Source organism: Pangasianodon hypophthalmus, chromosome 13 (assembly GCF_027358585.1).
Source record: "Pangasianodon hypophthalmus isolate fPanHyp1 chromosome 13, fPanHyp1.pri, whole genome shotgun sequence".
NCBI classification, from domain to species: Eukaryota; Metazoa; Chordata; class Actinopteri; order Siluriformes; family Pangasiidae; genus Pangasianodon; species Pangasianodon hypophthalmus.
Genome location: NC_069722.1, coordinates 6,690,251 through 6,713,109, shown reverse-complemented (window position 1 = coordinate 6,713,109; position 22,859 = coordinate 6,690,251). Strand labels below are relative to the sequence as shown.

Sequence of the window (22,859 nt, the reverse complement as noted above, 5' to 3'; positions counted from 1 at the left end):
GAAATCCTCCTAGCAAGGTTTTTTTTTTTTTAAAGCATATATGATTCTAAGACTTGAAGGACAAATCCACCCTGAACGACTTGCGTATTAATGTTTGTCATTAATCTTCAGTGGCGTCCAAGATTTATTTTGTAATGAAATTTTGAGTGCACTTGTTTAGTGTAAACTTCTTTCATGGACAAGTTGGTCTGTTTTCACTTTGGTTAATGTTTTCCTACACTACCCATAATGCCATTTGACTACCTGCTGATAGTGGTGCCACTGGGAACTCTATTTAAAGAGAGCGATGCAGCGGCGCTTTAGTCCTTTAGTCTGTCCAGCTCTCTCACCTCGTCATCTGTACACTTTGCTCAAACAGATCAGCTTCCAAAAGCGCCAGTGTAATTGTGGTTGTCATTTCTTAGATCTAGCCAAGCCGACTCTCTGCCATAACGCATCGCAGCTGTAGCTGCATTGCATTCTGGGACATTGAGTCCAGCATTTGCTTCTCCATGTTGGATTTTGTATTAATATTAAGAGTGGAAAAAAGAATCTCTTTTGTTTTCACAAATATTTCAATATGAACATATTTATGCATTTCCTTTCCACGTCCAATATTCTGTAAATTGAGGCAGGTGAAGAAAGTCATTACGTAACCTGCTTTCAAAACGTTTTCACGTGAATTGATCAGATAAGATCAATCTTTCTCATTTTTCCAAACACTTTTGAAATTTGACTCTAGTATGCAACCATTCCTACAATATTTTAGTCAGTTTCAGTGTTTAATAGATGGAAGACAGCGATCAGTGGTGTTTAAACAGTAATATAATTTCAGTTGCACAGAAAAATCTTTGTGTCAAATAAATATGAATTCAAACCACATTGGTTTAATTTTAGCAAAGAAAACTGAGAGTGAAGTTTCAGAAAGGTTCTCAAAGTCCATAGCATCTCCCACTGAAATGAGACTATGTTAATGACTCATTTCATCTCGAGAGACAAAATAAATTAGACGACCCATGAATCAATTTATTGGATATTTGCAATGCAGCCCACCTCAATAATGGAGGGAAGGTAAAGAAGTCTCTAGACAGATGATCAAATGTAATGTAAGGCTGGGATATGATGAGCTCTAAGTGAACATTTGGGTTTGATTTCCTGGTATTGCGGCGATTTCTGCATTTTAGGTACAGTGTACAAATGGCACCAGCATGTCATACATGCAGCTATACAAGACTGCACTGTTATCAAACACTAATGGATTTCCTAGAACCGCGGAAATGAGGGATGTTTTTCCATAAGCACAGCCCATAAATAGCATTTGATGACTGGTGGACCTTTAGAGCCGATTTCATTACTACCAGTGCACAAGTGCACACAGTGTATGGTGTAAGTGTTTAGAAGTGGTTCTCTCATGGGTTTGTGGAAAGCCGGAACAAACATGATTCATGCTGTCCCTATTAGCCATTCAGGAGCTGAGATTATGGGAAACAGTGTAGAGCTGTGGTGTCATATAAGAGCGCAAATGGAAAGAGCGATGGTCCGGTTTAATCAGATGAGATTTCAGAAGCCCTTTTCATGCATAAAATCCAGAACATCGCTGAAGTGACTGTTGCAGAAATGTGGTAAGATCCACACCTTTGCTGAAACATTTGCGGGACCAATGCGCTCATACGTAATCAGAGAATGCTGGGAAATAATAATTTATGCAGCCGACGTTACTTTATTTTAACACTCAGCCAAACACTCTAAAGATAAGTTATAAGATATTTTGTTGGTCAATTTTGTCTGAGACTGAGATGATCGGAAGATTCCTGGTTTCCGGTCCAATTTTCAGACATTGTACTGCTAACTTTTTGCAGAATGATCACTGCATGTTAGCTCAGAATTTTAAAATCTGTATTATCACTTGCCAAGCAAAAGTCACAGGACAAGTACATCATCGAAAATATTATCATTTTATCCAACAATGATCTGGTTCAGTGGCCCATGACAAGCAGATTTCAAATACAGGTTCTTTTTTTTATTCATAGTTACCCACTAGACAAGTAGGTTCAACAACCAGAATGAACCCTTAGGCCTATTGACTTTCACAAAGCAAAGTTTTCATTTGGTGTTTATGTAAAGGATAATCCACGGCTAGGTGTACATTACATGATTTTAATGCACGACGTGGAGGCAAAGAACCACCGGACACGAAGCGGAGTGCATTAAAATCGTGTAATGCACACCTAGCCGTGGATTATCCCACTTATCCCGTGGTCACTTGCCAGCATTGGAAGTTAAAGCTGTCATTGATAATGTCCACACATTAACACTGTTGTTTGCAGTGCAAATTTTGACTGAAAGGATAAAAGTAATGGTTAATTTTCATTAGTTATTTTATATACGGGTCGTTAGATCTAGAATTATGTCCACTCTAAATCATACAGAGAAATAATGTAGTGCGATAAGATTACATCTATTTGAATGAATTATAATAAATAGTTATTAGAGACAGAGAGAGATTGTGCGTGTGTGAATTACCTGCGTCTGTGCCACGTCTCTACTAATAATGAAGCTGTGAATTTAAGTACTGTATGCAACTGTAACTGTATGTTACCATGGTTACAATTGTTTAAAGTTGGCACATTCATTTATAACGGCGATTAAACTGACTGGAACTACCTGTGCATTCAGCGGATTGAATGCACACCTTCCAGCCAATCGGAATCGAGTATTCAGACAAGCCGTGGTATAAATATGTGATATACCTCGATGTTATAACTATAGCACAAGCTTCTGGGTTTCAACTGGTATGTATATATTACACATACATATTACACATTTAACATAAACATTAGGGTTATATTAATGCACTCGTTCTAACGGGTATGCAATCGTTAATGCAATCGTTCTTTATTACCAGGTCATTCACAGAGACTTGTATGGCGGAGGCTTAATCAATACAACTTATCAAATTTACCGTACCAAGGTAGCTTAAAGGACCTTTTTGGCTCCCTGACTTTTGAATTAAAATCTTATCCTCATAAGCATCAAAACACATTTTTAAAAATCATGGCAACATTAGCATTGTCTTCCATTTTGTGCCAGAATGCAGCTAAACTGCTAGCTGAAGAAGGAAGTGACAGCTAGCTAAGCAACAAATTTAAGAAATGAATGAAACAGAACTTTATTATTAATTTACAGTTTCTTTACAATATTTACAAATTACACCACCACTGAAGCTCCAAGCAATTCCGACCAGCGCTGATACGTTTAATAAGTTTGAGATGCCAATCATGTTCATTCCTGTTTCTGTGATTGGCAGTTCATTACGAGGTTCCGCCCCTTTGAGAGGTCTACCAATGATCATAAAGAGAAGCCGTGCATTCAGGCGGAAAAAGCGGAGAGTGCACTGTCCAGTAAACTTTGAGATGTTTTCTGATCTTCTGTGCAAACCCCACCCACCCATCCACACTCCATTCCCTCCCAGTGAAGCCATGCGTCATGACACGTTAAAAGCCTATTGTCTAATGAGCATTAATCTTTCGTTCAGCGAGTACACACAAACCTAACACACACACTCATTGAAGCACAGGCTTCCCTCTGTGTGTGTTAGAGCTGTGTTGGGGGCTTCAGAGGAGATTTTCACACAGACTGCGGTATTGCGGTGAGATATTTGATCATTCGATTCATTCGAATATTGAATTCCACCAAGATTAATGAATAATATAGACACTTTGATAAATATTTTAAATTTTACGGGGAACCCGTGTAGGCTTAAAGCAAGTGCCTGTGATCCCAACACCTGCTGCACTACACCCATCAGCCGAGGCGGCTGCTTGTGGTACGTTATGTTCCTTTTTTAGAATCAGGAACACGCAGGTTTATGGAACTTGAAACCAATCAAAATGAAGCTATATAACTTCTAGCTGCTTGCACAACCCGCACAATATGTCACTTCAGGGTTAAACTTATTGAGAGGAAAATGAAAGCGCTAGTTGTAATGTTTTTTACTTTGCTATCTCATAGTCAAAACATTCACAAATCAACTTGGTGACTTTTTGTCGAATTGGCAAACATGATGTGCGATCTGACAAAAATATCATATCACGATACCTGAAAATAATACATGATATGAATCATATGTCATTTAGCTAACAAACTGCTGGCAACACAGAAGTGCTGCCTTAAAACTAAAAAAAAAAAAAAACATTACACTGAGTTTAATAATACTGTAAGTTTGTCCTATGCAGTCCAGTTTAAAGAAATGCTGCAGGTTTCCTGCATGATAAAAACTGTCAGATGTTCCTATCCTTGTGGGAAAATTTTCTCTGCACCATGATATAAAAACATGCCCACACATTAACATGCCCATGCCTCTTGCACTTCTGTTGTGAAAGACCTTTGTTCCTCTTGCACACTTTTCTGAGTAAAAAATGTTGAAATTGATCTCAGTGCTGCTGCATTGCCACTGTGCTGTGCAACAGTTCGGCCTGTTTTAGCATATTGACAGAATTTGTCACAATTTGCACAATTTTTCTCAGGAAACAATTCATCAATATGTAATCATTCAGTGTTCACGGGAAGCTGCGTATAAAGCGAGACAGTTTGGACATAGGAGTTGGCGTTATCCCTTACTCAAGTGCAGTCTGGAGGTAATACCTACTATTTGGTTTTGTAAGACGGATCTTTAGATGAACTATACATGGTTTACACTTGCAAAAACTGCACAACTTGAAATGAATTTTCCTGAGAGCATTTATTTATTTGTAAATCATTTAAAACATGCAAGTAAAGCAGGAATTTTAAAGGAATTAAAAACTTGGTAATACATTATGTGAAGACACACAGATGCAGATTACAAAGCAGTTCGTTTATTTACTCAAATTAGACACTTGTTCATAAATACCTGCTACATAGTTAGATATTGGTTACGTAATAATGAATAATAACCTTTTCATAACTATCAAGCATAAAATAATAACCAGAATTCACATCTTATTTGATTTAATTCTCCATGTTAGACCTTTAGGCTTTAAGCAACATCAAGTAACTGCAGTTTATGACTTAACTGCTTATATGTGTTACTTATTCTAAAGCTGTTGCTTTCCTTCTCTCTCTCTCTCTCTCTCTCTCTCTCTCACACACACGCACAGGGTTTTGATTTGGTTGATGAAGGCAGTTAATTAAAGTAGAGGTTCTAATTATTAATTTTTAGCATAATTGTTAATTAACAACATAAATCAAGAAATGCTTAAGTCAATTCAGTTTTATTTTGCAATAATTAAATCTAAATATAAAAAATATAAACTTTTGGTGAAATACCAACACTAATCTGAAAAGAGTCAATCTTAAAAGTGGAAACAAACCAACAAACAAATAATTAAATAAATAATAAAATGAAAAATGTTATTCTGGAAAACAGAATTTTATTCTAAAATATCATTTGAAAATATAGGTATACATTTATTTACTATGACATGTGCTAGTACTTTACAATAAGATTATAGTTTTTATTTAATTATTTCAAAATAAAATGGATTTAATTATAAAATGGATTTAATTAATTATAATTTCTTGAATGAAATTCTTGATTTGTTTGGTTTTTGTTTTATTTTGAGCTTTTTCACCCTCCATATATTGTAACCTTGTCTGATTACAGTATTATATCTGTTTTGGTTAGCCTCTTGCCATCGTCATAGCCGTTTAAACAGGACTTACAGTTTCTCTGGGGATATTTTTTCATGTTTTTTATGTTGGGGGGGGGGATGGGGACGACACGACTACACAGGGGAGCCTATTCCTTATTTTCAGAGATATTTATTTGATCTAATATTACACCTTTAGACACCTTTAGACCATTATAGCCTTTGGCTTAATTCAATTCTAAATACAATCACTGCTGGGCAATTCAATTCAAAAGCAATCACGTTCTGTTTGGAATCATTCAGTCTGATTCAATTTAACAACTCAGGATGTGATTCAGTTAATGCATTAATCCTCGGAAGCAGATATCTCTGCTATATCAGGCATGTCTTTGTGTAAAAAATCTTCTTTCTAGTTTTGCATTAAGCCAGCAGTAACAGCTCTGCCTTAAAAGGCTTCTGGAAACAGTGAAAGTCGGAAAAAAAAAGAAAAAAAAAAAGATTTGAGCTCCCTGAAGAACAAATCTGATGCCTGAAACTACCTTATGATAAACTAGCTGTGATTTTGAAATGATGGCTTATATACGCCATACACATGCACCATGCCCTACTTTCTCCTCATATACATGCCATTTACATGAAACGCACCGTAATTTCTTTAGATCTCACAATAGTGAGTCAATCAAAAAGAAATATTTATGAGGCTAGTCATCCAAGATCCAAGGAAAGAAGTAAATGGAGAGGGAAAATAAATATTTTATTTATTTATTTTTTTTTTAGGGCCAAAATCAAGCAGAAAATTTTGCTGCTTTCCAACCTCACCTACAGGTACTTATGTGAACTCTATTTATAGCTGTTTTTTTTTTAATTCCTTTTAGAACATGATCTGTGGGATTTTTTTTTGAAGTCAGATTTACTTAAAGATTTATATAAAAACATGGACTAGATTCCATTCTGAACTTGCAGCTGGTGTGACTCTGTGGTGCTGGATAAAGTGTTACGTAATGTGAAGCCATGAGAAAGGTCCCGCATGGTTGTCACGGAGGAGAATAAGAGAACTTGGCTGAAATAAACAAATCGTTAATTCAAATAAATGATACACAGAAAGGAATTAATCAAAGACTGGAAAACATAATACCAAAATTAATTAGATTGGCATCTGGCATGTTCTTTCCCCCCATATTCAGTTTGGTCTTGGCCAATTCCTACCCACTAGCTAACTCTCTCCTATCACATGACAGCTACCAACCAGGGAGGGCGAAGGCTAGCAAGTGCTTCCTCTGAAACACGTGAAGCCAGCCTCCGCATCTATTCAAACTGCTGCTCATGCTGCATCTCAGTGTAACACACTCTGTGGAACATGCTATCCGCCCTCTTCCGCATACATGAGCTCAAAACACCCACAGTTGGCTAACGTCTCTGTGATTGACAAGGGGAGAAAGAATACGCATCATCATATTATTTATCGTCATTTAACACATTTTAAAAAATAAATTTTTGCACCTGCATATTTTTTTTTTTAATGTTTTTGCTATTTTAGTTGGTGCATGCTATTGCTGTGCATGCTGTGTGTATACAAATGGGCTTGTGTATGCAGGCAGGTGTGTACATGAACAATAGCACTCTGGGAATAGTGGTCACGCCATAGTGGAGCACTCACACATACGTGTGTGTGTAGGAGAGACGCATAAGATTTTCATTCTTTGAATAGTGATGCAAATTTTGTATGAGATGTAACGATGGCCTGATGGTCTTTCAAAGCTCCTCGGGTCCACGTATGTAGTATTTTGTTTCGAAACATAAATGGAAAAAGATGGAAACAGCTTTTAATTTTGTTCTTGTTTTTCTTGGAATTCACTAAAGTAAGACAATTAACTCAGTAATCTTTTTTTTTTTTAAATACATTTCATCGTGAAAGACCCGGAAGTACAAGTAGGCACCTTAATCCTTATTCTGTTTTCATAAAAAGATAAAAATGATTTAAAAAACGGGATCGTCATCTGCAGAAATATTCTGAGTAATTTAAATATTCTTAAGCACATAGTGATCCATATTAGCAGTACATCAGGCGCTAACAGTGATATTTTATATACTCTCTCATAGCTAGCCAGTAATCTCTGGATATTCCAAGATTGTTCCTTAATTTTAGCCCCAAAATGAATATGAAATGATTAAAAAACATGCAAAGGTGAAATACAAGAGCTTTTTGTAATATGTAATGTTTCAAAGCCATTTTTTAGTACGCTGACCCTTTTGGATGCGAAATGAAATGTCTTTATGATTCTAACACTTGGCTTGGCTAGACAGAGCTATGCACATATTGCCGGCTCAGATCTTGGCTGCGTGGTTGTGGTCCGGTCCAGTACACATCTGTCACCAGACTATCAAAATGCCAAACTTTATCACAGCAAAACTGCAAACTCAAGTTACATCTGCTGACTCCACAGTCTACCAAGTGTGATGTTGCAAAAGTAGGAAAACTTTTTTTTTAAATAATTAAATCACCCTGCAATATAATGAAGGAAATAAACACACAATTTGACACCAACTAGCTCTCCTGTATTCGGCTCTGCTTAGTAAAGAAAGCCATTATCTTGCACCACATGCATTTATACTAATGGTTCAATTTTGGAGCAAAACCCAGACACATTTTGCTAATATTAATGTTTCTGTGCTCTGATATTTTTTAATTCAGTGTGCTGTATGCAGTCAATACTGACATTTAGTTTAGTGCTGATTGGTCCACTGAGACACACTAACAGCTTGTTTTCTCTGTTTGCCAATGCCTAATATCTGTTTTCTCTTACTTGCTCTCATCCCATTCATTAGCCTCCATTTCAAACTGAATGCCAGCCATTCATTAAAAAAAACACAGAGACATGTATGTGTTTTTTTTCAAGGCTCTTTCAGGATCCATCCAGCTCCCCCCCTGTAGTGAAAGTACATTCTGTCCATGTGTTTCAGTGCATGCAATCATATTATCTAAACATAGAAACACATGGACGGAGAGAGATGTGCAATCAGGAACAAGGGAACTCACATATAGCAGGTTAGGAGAACAAGTCCCAGGGGTTTTCATTTTCCCACTGAGCACTGACTGACCAGAGACGTCCTTGGGAGTCTATTATTGGGTCTGACTTCAGTCAATCAGCCCATAAGACGTTGTTATTCATCTTATTTCATGTCTCAGTTCACTCTTTTTTTTTTACGACCACAACTGCACGCTTTACAAAACATATATGTGGGGCTGATTTCTTTCTAGCCAAAACTGTAGATTGACATAGGCTATTGTTTTTGTCCCCCCATGATTAGGTCTTGCCGGTTCCCCCCCACTAGCTAACTCTGCACTATCACATGACAGCTACAAACTGGGGAGGGAGTGGCAAACAAACATGCACTTCCTTCAAAAGACATGAAGCGCTCCAAAAGAATCTCCAAAAGATGCTTCACAGGGCAAAGCTATCTGCCCTCTTCCTCTTCTATATGAGCTCACAGACAGCCATGATTGGTTAGTGTTGGTTATGATTGACATGGGAGAGAATTTTGCTGTCTTAAAAAATAGTCAGGACTTGAAATCTCCTGATGACAGGGTGAACACGTTGGGCATAGTGCTCCTCAGCTTCATTTCTTCGTGGACGTATTCACCTCTCGTGCACGTATGATGCCAGGCACCTATGCGATTACTGAGACTACACTCCTGCTTTAACAAAATAATCCACCAATCCACCAAGGAGTGGTTCTGTGGACAGAAACTGAGCACTGAAAAAGCGCAGGATGAATTGTACATGGAGGCTCTCTAACCGTGCATCTACAAAGTAAACCAAAATGGCATGGTATGTCTTGTAAAGTGGCCAGTAAGCATATAGCAGTGCTAAGAACATTGTGGTACATTCGTACCACAAACAAAAACTTTACCAGGTTCCCGATGTCACTTATATACATATCTTGAAAATCTAGTGTGATGCCCAGTCCCATGTTTTAGTTGCCTGGAAACCTTACTGACTAGGCTAAAATGTGATAGCTAACATAATGCTGAGCTAGTTGGCTAGTTAAGTACATTAACACAGACTAAATGAAACAACATTTCAGCCAGCGTTTGAGCTGAGGTATTGTCACATCATACACAATAAAAGTCAGTACTAGGTCTTTTATTTTCAGAAAACATGCTTATGAGAGTTTTTTAAACAAACTGAGCAGACTTTACATAGACATACCCTGGAGACATTGATACTGGATTTGCAGTCACGTGTCGGTGTGCCAGTACATCCTTCTTTTGGTCATGTCATGCAACATGCAGGGTTAAAATACCTCCCACAGCAGCCTGTTAAATGTTCACGCACTGACTGACAGGGATACACACACACACACACACACACACACACACGCACACAGACAGGCCTTTATGATCTGATGTCTCTGGTTCAGCGTATTTATAGACATGCTGACTTTAGACGGGGTGCTGTGTCCATGCCAAGCAGAGCTGAGGGCTTTCTTCACAAACAGGCCTTTATTCCCACCACACACACACACACACACACACACACACACACACACACACATACACACACTTGTCCGTTACATAATACGTAATATCATTAATGTTTGTGATAATGTAATCCATATTGACCCAAGAGGTCTTTCTAGTTTGAAGTTGTTGGCATGCTGAGTTCTTAACACACACACAGACACACACACACACACACACACACACACCACACACAGACACACACACTAATGCAAACAAGGAGAACGTGTTAATGTGAATTTCCTCTTTGAATAAAGGATGTCTGAAGCGCAGGCAAATATTCTGGGCTTGAGCCAGTCGTCCTGTACGATGCACCTTTGTGGACCTCAGTTGTTTGAGTCCAGGCATTTGGCCTTTGGACTTCTAAATTCCTGTCTGGCACACCTCACCGCTCTCTCTGTGTGTGTGTGTTTGTGTGTGTGTGTGTGTGACGGTGCTAGAAAAAACAGTGGATATATTAAAGCTGTTAATTTTACACTCAGCTGTTAGGTGAGTGTTATTTATAAAGCTTGAATAGAAAGGGAATGAGCACACACACACACACACACACACAGAGTGTCCTTAGTGAGCTGCAGCTTTATTTAATTATTGTTAAATCCTCAGGGCAATGCTAAAAGATGACCTTGAAACAGAATCAGGAGTGGCATCTCGTGTTTGTGTGTGTGTGTGTGTGTGTGTATGTCTTTTCCTTCTTGTTGGACATTCATTCTAGAGCCTAATGCACCTTCAGCAAGCTCCTGGTCTCCATGGCAATTGAAGTTAGAGTTACCCATGGCAATTTTGGTAAGAAGCGTGCTGGTTGCCATGGTTACCTCACATGGTTACCTCATAATTGTACCAATAATTAGTCTGTTTTCAGTGTAGAGACAGATTGATGGGTTTTGTTTGCTTCATTTACATTCAGCTCATACTTCACTGGCTTTCTGTACAGGACAGCCTTCTTTAATTTCTTACTTTTCTTCAAACTTTATTAGCTAAGCATCTGAGCAATACTTTAAAAGAAATTCTCTAAAAGTAGCCTTTTATTTAACACCTCAGCAGTGGCAGAGATTCATCCACAGCCATACTGAACTATAGACAGTTTCTAAGAGTCATCCACTGACGTTCTTTGACATTGTACATTGTAAGATGACGTATCTAAATATCAGGATCTAAATATCTAAATATCTGAAGTCTGCGCTTTATTCACATAAATAATTTATATAAACACAACTAGAACACAATATTATTAACAATTAAATTACAAATTTGATTCAATATGATATCTCACTACATACAGTGTTTATGGTGTCTATGGTGTCATGTGGTGTCTACATACATTCTGCATATGAAACAGAGATTTTTTCTTTTCCTATACTGATTTTCAAGATCCTTGAGTATCTTGAAAATATTGGTACTCAAATATAATCAAGCTGAAAGTATAAATATAATCAAATCAATCCATTTGTTACTGCCAGGTGGCTGAGACAGCTGCAGTTGCAAGTAAATGCTTTTTATTGAAAGACAAGAAAGCAATCCAAATCGTGAGGCAAAGCATAGTCAAAAAAAAACAAACAAAAAACAGGCAAATGATCAGGCAATCAAGAAACAGAGTGAACTGGGCAAAAACCAGGAAACCAGAACAAGATCATAAACCAGACAATCATAAGCAGTAAACAAAAGCTTGGTACATCAGGCAATAAACACTGAGTGATACAAATTTGTGTGTGTGAATCCTTTATATAGTGTAGTGGGTGATTGAGTACAGGCGTGCATGAGCAGTATTCGGATTAGTGTGAATGTAACATGGCTGTGTGACTTGGGAAGCGTAGTCCATGGCGGCCATGTTTGAATGGCACAGTGTATTCTGGGAAATAGAGTTTGTCGCAGATTCTACCATTGACATGACAGTTACAGGATTGGATCAAACTCATTCTTTTTTTTTTTTCTCAGATATTTGAGCCAGTGTTTTTGCTGGTGCCGGTCCAGTACCGATCCTGGGTATTAGATTGGCGCAAACGGGACAAAAGCTGTGCATTAGGACGTAACCAGATCAAACATGGCTAATGAACCATTAGTGCTCTGGCCAAGCTTTCACTGGTGTGACTCTCAAGGGGGCGTGTCTAAAGCACAGGGCTCTATATTTCCCATTCCTCTGTTAGCTAGCTGTTCTGTCAGAGTCACACAGCTCTCTCTAGCACTTAAAGTGTTTTGAATCCTGGGGGAATTTTCCAGTTCCTGCTTTCTGATTGCTGTTTATCTCAAGCTAATGCACTAATACTACTCTACGTCTCCGTCTCGCCTCAAACAATACAATACGTATGCAGTATCGTTACACCTATACGGAAATATATATTGTACCACAGAGAGAGCAAATAACTGTGATTAAGATTCAAGTAGGATAATTACGAAGCCCTGCATTACACAATGTATTTAATTCATTATACTGTATATTTATTCATACAAGTGGAGTGAGTAGTTTGACCTTATGCCTTTTAATTATACTCATTTATATTCATTGTTTTCACTGAATACCTAATGCTTAGACATGAAACTATTTATTGGCCTGATGCAAATGGATCACAAATAGACACACACACACACACACACACACACATACACACACACACACACCTAGCCTCTGGCTACAGCATCAGACAGCTCAGCTAATGTGACCTTTAATGAAGACTAATTAAACACATCACACACATACACACACACAGACACATACACACACATATACACACAACGACAGCAACACTTAGATCTATGGGTAAATCAGTAAGGCTGTAAAATGTGAAGCAGCTACGTGTTAATGTTATGCACAGTATATACTGTATGTAATGAGTTCACGAAATGTGTCTCAAGGTGCGATTCAAGATTAAAACGATGAAAAAGAATCAGAGAAAACTGCACTGCTTCATTGTTTTGAGGAAAAATTTGTGTCTGTTTCTATATTTTGATTTAAACACAAAGCAGACGTGACCTAAACAAGAAGATTTTATTATTATTATTATTATTATTATTATTATTATTATTAAATATGAGCCTTACCACTATGCTGCCAGAAACTGGAAAACACTGGAAAATACCCAGAGGTACAGTAGATATAGCAGCAGTGACCTCATGGTGCATGTATTCTGCCTCTGACAGTTCCTCAACCTCAGCTACATCACTCCAATTCATAACTGCTCTCAAGTAGAGACTGTTATTTCAGTCCCAGTTGCGCAGTCATTATTTTTGTTTGTACAATCATTTAAACAAACTGGTGGCAAACTAGTCTAATGTAAACCACCATGACCCTGCCCAGACAGTTACTAAGGATGAATGAACAAACGCCATTAATGCATGTTAATGAACATAGTCTTTCTTTGTCCTGCGAGCTTCGTATCTGATCACTCGAGCACATCCGCATGAAAGTAAATGGTAACGTGCGGACCAATGAGGCAGGACGCAAGTGTGTATAATCAGTGTTGTTGTTCTGTTATTACGGGGGGCAATCCAATAATTGAAGTCATACTCCATGGCTGGGGTCATAACACAAGCATGCAAAAACAAACAAGGATAATCTACACTTGAAAAACCAAGGAGACAGGAGTGAGGGTAAACAGCAGGAAACATAGAGCATAGAACATAGAAAACAGGCTTAGAGTTAATGATACAAATGTGTCATAAGACTACGCAAAGACACAAAGGTCCTGTTCACACCTGGTATTAACATCCATCTAGAATGATCTGATCTCAAGTGGACAGTCACAACGCATAGCCATGTATATTTTGGCATTTTGAATGCATCTCCAATGACCATCTGTGACTGGATTTAATAGATTGTTTCCTCTGGAGGAAGAGTGTCATGCATGTTTATTATTCCAGTCTTCCACTGCATTTGTTTTCAGGAAGAAATGTCCTGCGAATCTCAACTCATGTTCCTGTACGGCCTGTTGCGATCACATGGTCTGATACCAAAGTTATAAATGAATGAGCTACAAAAAGCAGCTGCTTTCGAATCTGCTGTTTTAACATAGCGATGGAGAACTCAGTCTCGCAGTGATTACGTATTTTCCAGCTAGGGCAATGACGCGGTTGACATGCGATCTTTTGTTGCCATTCGGGATGCATCAAGGTGCTTTTGCGTTCATTCTACAAGTGTAGTTATATGCCTCCCAAACCATCTCTGAATGTGGTTTGAGTGATCGGATCACAATATGCCTCCGAGATACATTGGATCCCGTTCACAAGATGGTATAAATAGACAAAGTAATCAAGGGAATGAACTGAGAACACCTGGGCACCCTCAGGAAACCACCAATAACAGGACAGGGGCCAAGACATGACTTGAATCAAAACAACTACACGTGTACATGTAAACAAAGCAAAAGAAACAGCTCTGGCTGTACTGGAGAACATGCCACATGCAGAGAGGAGGAATTCTTACAGGAAAAACAGTTGCATCCTGCAGGATCCCAGTCCTGATGCACACCATCGTATCTGTATTTGTATCAGATTAGAACACTCAGATCAGCTCATTTCCCATTACCCTTTGAATTTAAATAAAGTGCATTGTGACGCCCATTTAGCCAAAGTCTTTAATCCGCTGATTCACGTCTTTGTATTTCAGTAATTAATGTGAGGGTGCTATGCTATGCAGCGCTTGCTGAATAAGAGGAAGTTTTCAATGGAGTTCATCAGTAGCTGATGAAGTGGAATGCCTATATATACAATGTGTGTGTGTTTGTGTGTGTGTGTGTTTTTGTGTGTGTGTGTGTGTTAATATGAATAGCAGTGGGAACGAATGGTGTATAGAGCACTCGTCTGCATTTTGTGAGCGATCTCTGTATGATGTGCAGAAGGACCCCATGACGACGTTACTGTTATGAGCTTCCGCTTTCTGAAGAGTGTGTTTCTCTACACATACGTGTAAAGCCGTTGTCTGTCTCCTTTCTTTTTCTCTTCCTGCTCTTCATTTTGCAGAGCTTCCCAACTGTAGGGAAAAAGGGAAAGGTTTTTTTTTTGTTTCTGATGCAGGAAAACAACACATTGATCTATCAGAGAGAGAAAACAAGTGGCCTTGTATTGATTGTCCTGTTCTTCTGCCTTTTCCCTCTTTCCCTCTCTTTGTTTCTTTTTTCTCTTTGTTTCTCTGAGTTTGTGTGTCTCACTGTTTGTCATTCTGTCTCTGTCTTTCTCTCACTCCATCTCTTTCACTTCACTTCAATAAGCTTTATAGGCATGACCATGTAGGTACATTTGCAGTATTGCCAAAGCATTAGTCTCTCTGTCTCTGTCTCACTGTGTCTTTCTCTGTATGTCTCTCCCTGTATCTCATTCTATCTGTCTCTGTGTGTCTCTTTGTCTCATTCTGTCTCATTCTGTCTCACCCCATCTCTGTCTGTCTGTCTCACTGTCTGTCGGTCTCGCTGTCTGTCTGTCTGTGTCTGTCTGTCTCTATCTCTTTCTCTCTGTCTGTCTTTCTGTGTGTGGCTCTCTGTATTATTTTGACTCTATCTCTATCACTGTTCTCTCCATCTCTCTCTCTCTCTCTTTCACTGTTTCTCTGTCTCTTTCTCTGTCTGTCTCTGCCTATCTGTCTCTATTGTTGTCTTTCTGTCTCACTGCCTATCTGTCTGTCTTGTCTCTCTCTTACACTGTCTCTAACTTTTTTCGGTCTCTGTCTGTCACTCTGTCTTGAATACTCTCTCTCTTGTTCTGTCTCCCTGTGTCTCTCTCCTCTTTCTCTCACTCTGTCTCTAATGCTCTCTCTTCCCTCTTCTCTTTCTCTCTGTCTCTGTCTCTCTCTCTCTCTCTCTCTCACAGGATCACTAAACATTAACCCCAAAACTTTGTTAATCTGTAATGGATTTTGTGTGTGTGTGCGTGTGTGTGTGTGTGTCCATGTCCATCCCCACACGTGTTTCAGTTGTGTAAGGTTAGTTGACAGCAGTGACCTTCATATATTCACTGCTCATAAATATTGTTTTATCTGTGTGCTGTAAAAGAGAGAGAGAGAAACGGAGAGACAGAACTCTGCTGCTATCAGTGCTGATGGAGGTATGGATGGACTGTGTATGTGTGTGTTAGAAAATGATTTTGTGGCTTATTGGATAAATATTCATCTGTGTGTGTGTGTGTGTGTGTGTGTGTGTGGCGATTCTTTTCAGAAGTTTGTCCTCAGACATACAGTACATCTGTCTCACTTCCTCTTGCATCTCACACTTATGTGCGGGTTGTCACATGAGCTCTTGCCTTTCTACATCTTAACACACACACCCACCCACTCTCTAACACACACACACACACACACACACAGATCTCTTGACTTAACTCTCTCACACACTGCAGTCTCACTCTGATTACATAAGGTTGGTCTTTAGTCTTAATCCTAGCATCAGTGAGGTCATGATCAGTGTGTGTGAGTGTTTTCTCATTCAGCTTTGTCAACTATCACCATCGACCACAAAGCTTATACAGAAATGCCAGACTCACAGCAGCTTTCGTTACGACATCATTTTCTCTTTAACCTTTGTTTATGGAAGTCAGATAGCTTAAAAGGGCTAGCTTAAGTGTGAGACGAAAATTCTGTTATTCAGTTCATCGTAAATATATTTTTCAAGGAAGCAAAATGGAGGACATTTAGAATATCATGCTCTAAACTATTCACACGAACAGACTTTTTAACATTATATGTTTTATGTTTTGATTAAAGTTCGGATTGCAGGGTTTCCTAATTGAGCCATAAACTGTTATCTCATGCGTGGTATGGATCAGGCATCATCATCGCTACCTGATTGGCGTCCCCTGCACAATTTACATGCAGGGTTGTCGTGTTGTTGCTCAGGTTGTACATAGTACAGCTGGATGCTATGGTTTGGTATTGAAGCTTCATTATCACCTGCCAAATCCCACCAGTCAGCCAGTTCTTCCCTATCACATAACAGCTAACAACAAGGGAGGGTGAAGACTATCATGTTCTTCCTACAATAATGTTCTGGCTATATATTCTTCCTCCAAGATACATGAAGTCAACCACATCGTTTTGAACTGCTGCTCATGCTGCATCGCTGGACGGTGTAACATTCTGAGGAAAGCACTGTCTGCCCTCTTCCACATACATGAGCTCATAGATGTCCATGATTGGCTAGTGTTGCTCTGATTGACAGGGGACAGAGATAATGCCATTCATTCCAGCCAGAGATGATCAGAGATGAAACTTGCGATCTCTTGGCAATAGAGTGAATGCTTTTCTGTTGCACCATTCAGGAGCCTGCAGCTGTTGCATAACTTAGACATTTCACCGAATGCCTAATAAAACCCTGTTATAGGCTATATTGACATTACCAATCTGAAGTGACGCAAATTTGTATTAATGCATTAATGTGGAACAGGTCTGACGTTTTAAGGACTATATGGACACAGAAATCGGATCTTTTCAAATAAGACCTGAGCCACTTTCTTATGGTCCTAGATCAGATTCATATCCAAGAAGTGTCCATGTGACTCGGAATTCGTGTGAACACCATCCTCTAGTGTTGACGGCATTTCAAAAGAGCAATGCAGGACAGCAAGAGCAGTGACTAGGCTTGTTCAGTGGAAGGATGTGGAAATTGGTGATTTACTTCATATACTGTATGGAGAATCGATTCAAGCAAATCCATGTGGATGTGAGCATGCAGGGCATTTTGGGGAAGAGGTTCTCAGTGAAGACAGATATGGGTCAAGAACCGTTCAGATAGACAGATCCGATCTGAGCAAATGAAGCTTGTAATGCTAAGAACAGGTTTGCACTCAAGTCTTCATCACTGAACAGTTGATAACGTCAACACAATAGACTTTAAGTTAAAACTCTAATGAATCCAGAACTGACTCTGATGCTCATGTTTGTTTCCTGTTTGCACAATTGCACTTTCTGGCTATATAGTATACATCCGGTGTCACCCAGATGAAGATGGGTTCCCTTTTGAGTCTGGTTCCTCTCAAGATTTCTTCCTCATACACTGCTATACAAATAAATAAATTGAATTCATGTGAATGTAGAGCCATAGATTCAACCACAAAAAGAGTGACTTACATGTAAATTGCATACTCTAAGCCAGGGGTTCTGAAACTTTTCAGGAACCCCTTTAACGGTAAAATAATTTCCACTGTTTATTCGTAAACTTTCCATCTTAGGTGGAAACCTTTAACACATTAGGTGCAAGTTAATATAATTTATAGGCATTCAGTTAAAGTGAGAAGTCAAACAGGCTAATAATTATAGGAAGTCGATAATACATATAACTTTGATAATGGTGGGTCGTATGGTGGATAACAAAATTAAAAATCACAGACTCCCTGGATATGCTTCACAGACCCCACTTTGAGAACCACTGCTTTAAGCAACATGAGTCATTTAGCCATGAAGTTATGAAGCATCTTCTGTAACCAGAGGAAACCAGAGAACCTGGAGGAACCCCACGCAGACATGGAGAGAACGTGTGAAACTCCAAACAGCGAGTAACCTGAGCTCAGGATCGAACCGGAGACCCTGGAGCTGTGAGGCGACAACGCCACGTGTCTATTTTTTTAAACGGATGAATATATAAATAATATTAAAAGTCAGTTAGCGAAATTCCTTCACTGTTTTTTTTTTTTTTTTGCACTTTTCACTAAAGACCAAAGGCTACGTTTTAAACGTACACCTTGTTTAAACAAGGCAAGGCTTTATTAGTGTGCTTGTTTCATATTTTATTACCCTTTACGCAGAATTTGCTAAGCTGCATGTTTAGCCGGTGTGTATAAAGTCCTGCTTTAGTACATACCGACTCGTTAAACTTTTTATACCATGTACTGAATAGAGACTACTCTATTCCATCTTTATTTCTATTTATCTTTCTTTCTCTATGCATCTTAATCACTCTTTGTGTGAGTGTTGCACAATATTTATAATGGTCTTAAGTGAGAATGAGTAAACGACTGACGGAGAGAGAGAGAGAGAGGAAGAGAAGAGACAGGAAGTAACTGTCTGGTGTGACCCTGATGTGAGCACAGATTCTCATCCTCAAATCTGTGGGTCTGTGTTGTGTGTTGTTGTATATATGTGTGTCTGTTTTAAATATGTGCGTGTCTAGACACTAGAGAATCTGCGGTTACCTCAGACCCAACTTATGTCTTTCTCTCTCTCTCTCTCTCTCTCTCTCTCTCTCTCTTTCATCCAGGTTTCACTGTGCTTCTCTTCAGTCGCTCCTCGTACATGGTAACACAGGACTGAAGACAAGTGGTAAGTCAGCAATCAAGTGTGTGTGTGTGTGTCTTTTAGTAGCGTATGGAACAACCGAAAAGATATAAGAGGAAACAGAAGCGTTTGAGTGAAATAGAAAGTGATAGTAAGATAGTAAAATAGCCGGGCACCCCTGAGCTCGGGTTTTCTGCAAGAAGAGAGCCGGTTCGGCTCGCAGACCACCGCAGCCCACAACATAGCATCGACTGGAAACGACTGCTTGCCTGTGTGGTTACTTAACTGGAAATTCACAGTTCACATGTCTGCGTTTTCATACAAATAACATGCACATAACTGCGAGCGTACATATATGTGTGTGTGTGTGTGTGTGTGTGTGTGCGTCTGTGTGGTTACTGGAAATCGGTGGTTTGTGTTTTACGTGTAGGAGTGGTAGTATTGCTAGGAAATTGTGTGTGTGTATGTATGTGTGTGTGTATTGTGTATCACACTGGCAGTGGTAATACGGGACAGGAAGAGGCGGAGCTATGCATGTGGTTAAGTTCCTGCTTTACACTGCCATATTTGCTAGTTTCCTTTTTGAATGAAAGCCATGTGGCTGAGTCGGTGGATTTTTTTTTGATTGATCAGCGCATTGACTTTGAGAATAAAAGCACTAGTTGCAAAAAAAGTTAAATATTTTTTTGTATTTTTGAACGGAACAGTCATAAAGCTAAAGTATTCCACTTCCAGTTAACGTTCACGTCACAGTTTCAGTGTGATGTGTCACGTTCAGGTTAATTTGGGTTTTGCTGCGCTTCACATGCAGAAATGACTTTCATCCACGTCTCAAGAGAAATATCACTCCAGTAAATTGTCTTTGACCTGAAACCGCGGGGTGATTTCACACTTTTGGTTTGTTTTTCTTCAGAATAATTGCTAACTGGGGCAACTTTTGGGCTGATGTGAAAAAAGTAACCATAACAACACCAATCCTAGCTAGTAGGCTTTTGCGATATTGATTTTTCTCTGATCATGAGTTTTTACATTTTAAGATATCGCAATGTATAAACGATATAATCGTTCAGACCAACAGTCTGAAAAAGACAGGAAAATGAACATTTCCATCATTTCAATTTAAAGAGTGTAGGAGAGGGTGTGATAATATTAGCTGTGCAGTTGGGAACTGTGGCAATTTTAGGGTGTTTCTGAAGTAGTGTGCACTATGAGAAAAAAAACTAAAAAAAAGACATGACAGTACATTTTCACTGTAATCCTGTGATAACTAGGAGTCTAAAGTCTAAAGTCCACATGACTGACGTTTTTACTGTTTTTGAGCATCTGCAGTAACCAGAGCATGAGAGAGAGCAGGAGAGTGCCAGTAAAATAAAAAACAAAACAAAAAAATGTTGTAATCACTTTCTAATTATTGTCACTGTTAAATTTCACTTTTTTTTGCACCTTTACAAACGCATACATGAAGTCCCTGGAGGACTAGTGGTTAGCCCACAGCGCTCTCACCGCTGCGGCCTGGGTTCAATTCCCAGCCAGGGAACCAAGCTCAGCCACTGGGGTTGCATGAAACAGTGTGCTTTCAGTACTGGTCCCAAGCCTGGCTAAAATTGAGGGCTGTGTAAGGAAGGGCATCCGGTGTAAAACTGTGCTAAATCAAATACACGGACCAATGATCCGCTGTGGCGACCCCTAACAGGAGCAGCCGAAAGAAGAACAACAAATGCATAAAAGTTGGTAAAGGAACAGTAACATTGTTATATCGCACAAGCCTAGCTAATATCAGATAACTTACTAGCCTAGCTTAGAATGGAGACTAGTTTTATTATTATCAGTAATAACGATGAACTCTGGCGATGAGGACGTTGTTTGTCTTCGCTGTAGCTTTGGAGAAGGAAAATCAGGAGGAGAGACGCTGCTTGTGCAGCCACAGTTGTGTTTCACTGTCACTTTGTCCTCCGTGTTCGTTTTTCTCGCTTGCCTTACAGCTTGTGACCGGATTGGTCAGGAGGTAAACAAGTGTAAAATGTTTAAAGTGCTCTGCTGTGATAATAATAAAACAACAAAAATCAGCACAGCTTATTCTATACTTCTCGTATAACGTAATGATTTAACGTCAAATGAACATTTAACTTGTTTTGTTTAATGACGTTTTATTGGCTGCCAGCCACTATGGTGTGAAACAGGATTAACCAATCAGAATCATGCGTTCCTCCCTGTAGATCTGAATGAATAAGGTAAGATGTATTACTGCTGTATTAGTAGCACGGTATTTGAACCATTTTTAGTAGAACTGTCATACATTTTCTACATTATTAGTATGGTAACACTGGTTGATGGTAATTTGTCATTCTACTACTCTCTGACATTCATCCAAAATGCACGAGCGCATCACACTTATCATACTTAGCATTGTACAGATCACACATTGATTTTATTTAGCGTATTCCCTCCTGTCAGTCTGTCAGTACTGGCCCCTTTACTTCACGTCCACCATAATCTTCAGAAAGCTAAGCGTGGAAGAATCAATTCCATAAAAAGAAACCCCTGTGGCTAGGGGATGAAGGTGATCTCCAAGGTAGCTATGTGCGTTGGACAGATGTGCGATGTGTATGAAGTGGTAAGCTGTCTGCGTCAGCGGTCAGGTTTATGGGAAGTCTCAAACTTAGAACTTTATTACTGAGTTAAAGCAATGCTTCATCGACTATATATATAATGCTAGCTAACGAACTTCTGTAACTAACTTCCGATCTCACTGCTCAGACTGATGTTGCTTTGCCACATGTGGAAGTGGCTGAAAATAGAATGGGAAATGTCAGATTCAATGCAAGTTTTGCAGTCCATACTGTCATGAAAAAAATTTCTGTGTCACAGATATGAGACAAGATTAGGGCCAATAAATTCACTGTACAAAACATCAGTGAGTGCACATTAAGACCCATTTATTCTGTTTTTTTTTTTTATTATTAGTCTCTGAATTGTATCTTAAAGCCTCTTTGTTAGACCAGCATTTGCTTTAATAACCACTTCCTACTCACTCAAAGGATAATTTTTATGGCTTTTGCTAGACGTCAGGAAAACAGTGATTAGCGCTCTCGATTAGCGGAGCAGCACAGCCTAATGATTTGCTTTCAATTAAAAGAATCTAAAATCCAGCGGAGGATCGTTAAGTGTGATTTATGCAGTGCTACGTTATCAATACGTATTTAAAAAATGTATGCTGCTTTCAACTTTTGACTTAAATGGATGCCTCCATGTTGCTCTTTTGCTAGCAACAAGCTAGCCAGGTAACTGGGATGAATGATGTATATTTTACTCCTAAAAACAGCAAACTGTTATATATGTTATATATTTTAACAAGCTAATATGTCTGTATGTTGATGGAATGCAGATTTGTATATACAGTATAACTCACTTAAAAATAAAGAACTGCTACTTTGTTTACTCTTGATGCTGTGAACAGCCATGTTGATGTGATGTCGTGTGATGAACTCAGGGTTGAAGAGACCATTGAGCAGGAATTCTGAATTGAAGAGTTACTAGCTTT

The 22,859-nt window shown here is 38.9% G+C and overlaps 1 protein-coding gene across 7 annotated transcripts in view; it reads left to right on the top strand.

Moving 5' to 3' along the window:
* Positions 1 to 22,859, top strand: part of stat5a (signal transducer and activator of transcription 5a) — an 80,515-nt gene that overhangs the window by 30,328 nt on the left and 27,328 nt on the right. For 6 of the 7 annotated variants that reach the window (XM_026916395.3, XM_053239307.1, XM_053239308.1 and 3 more), the window contains one exon: positions 19,302 to 19,363. The exons of the other annotated variant lie outside the window; for it this stretch is intronic. The gene's annotated coding sequence lies outside the window, so the exon portion shown is untranslated. The remainder of the gene's footprint in view (positions 1 to 19,301; positions 19,364 to 22,859) is intronic. 7 annotated transcript variants of the gene reach the window in all.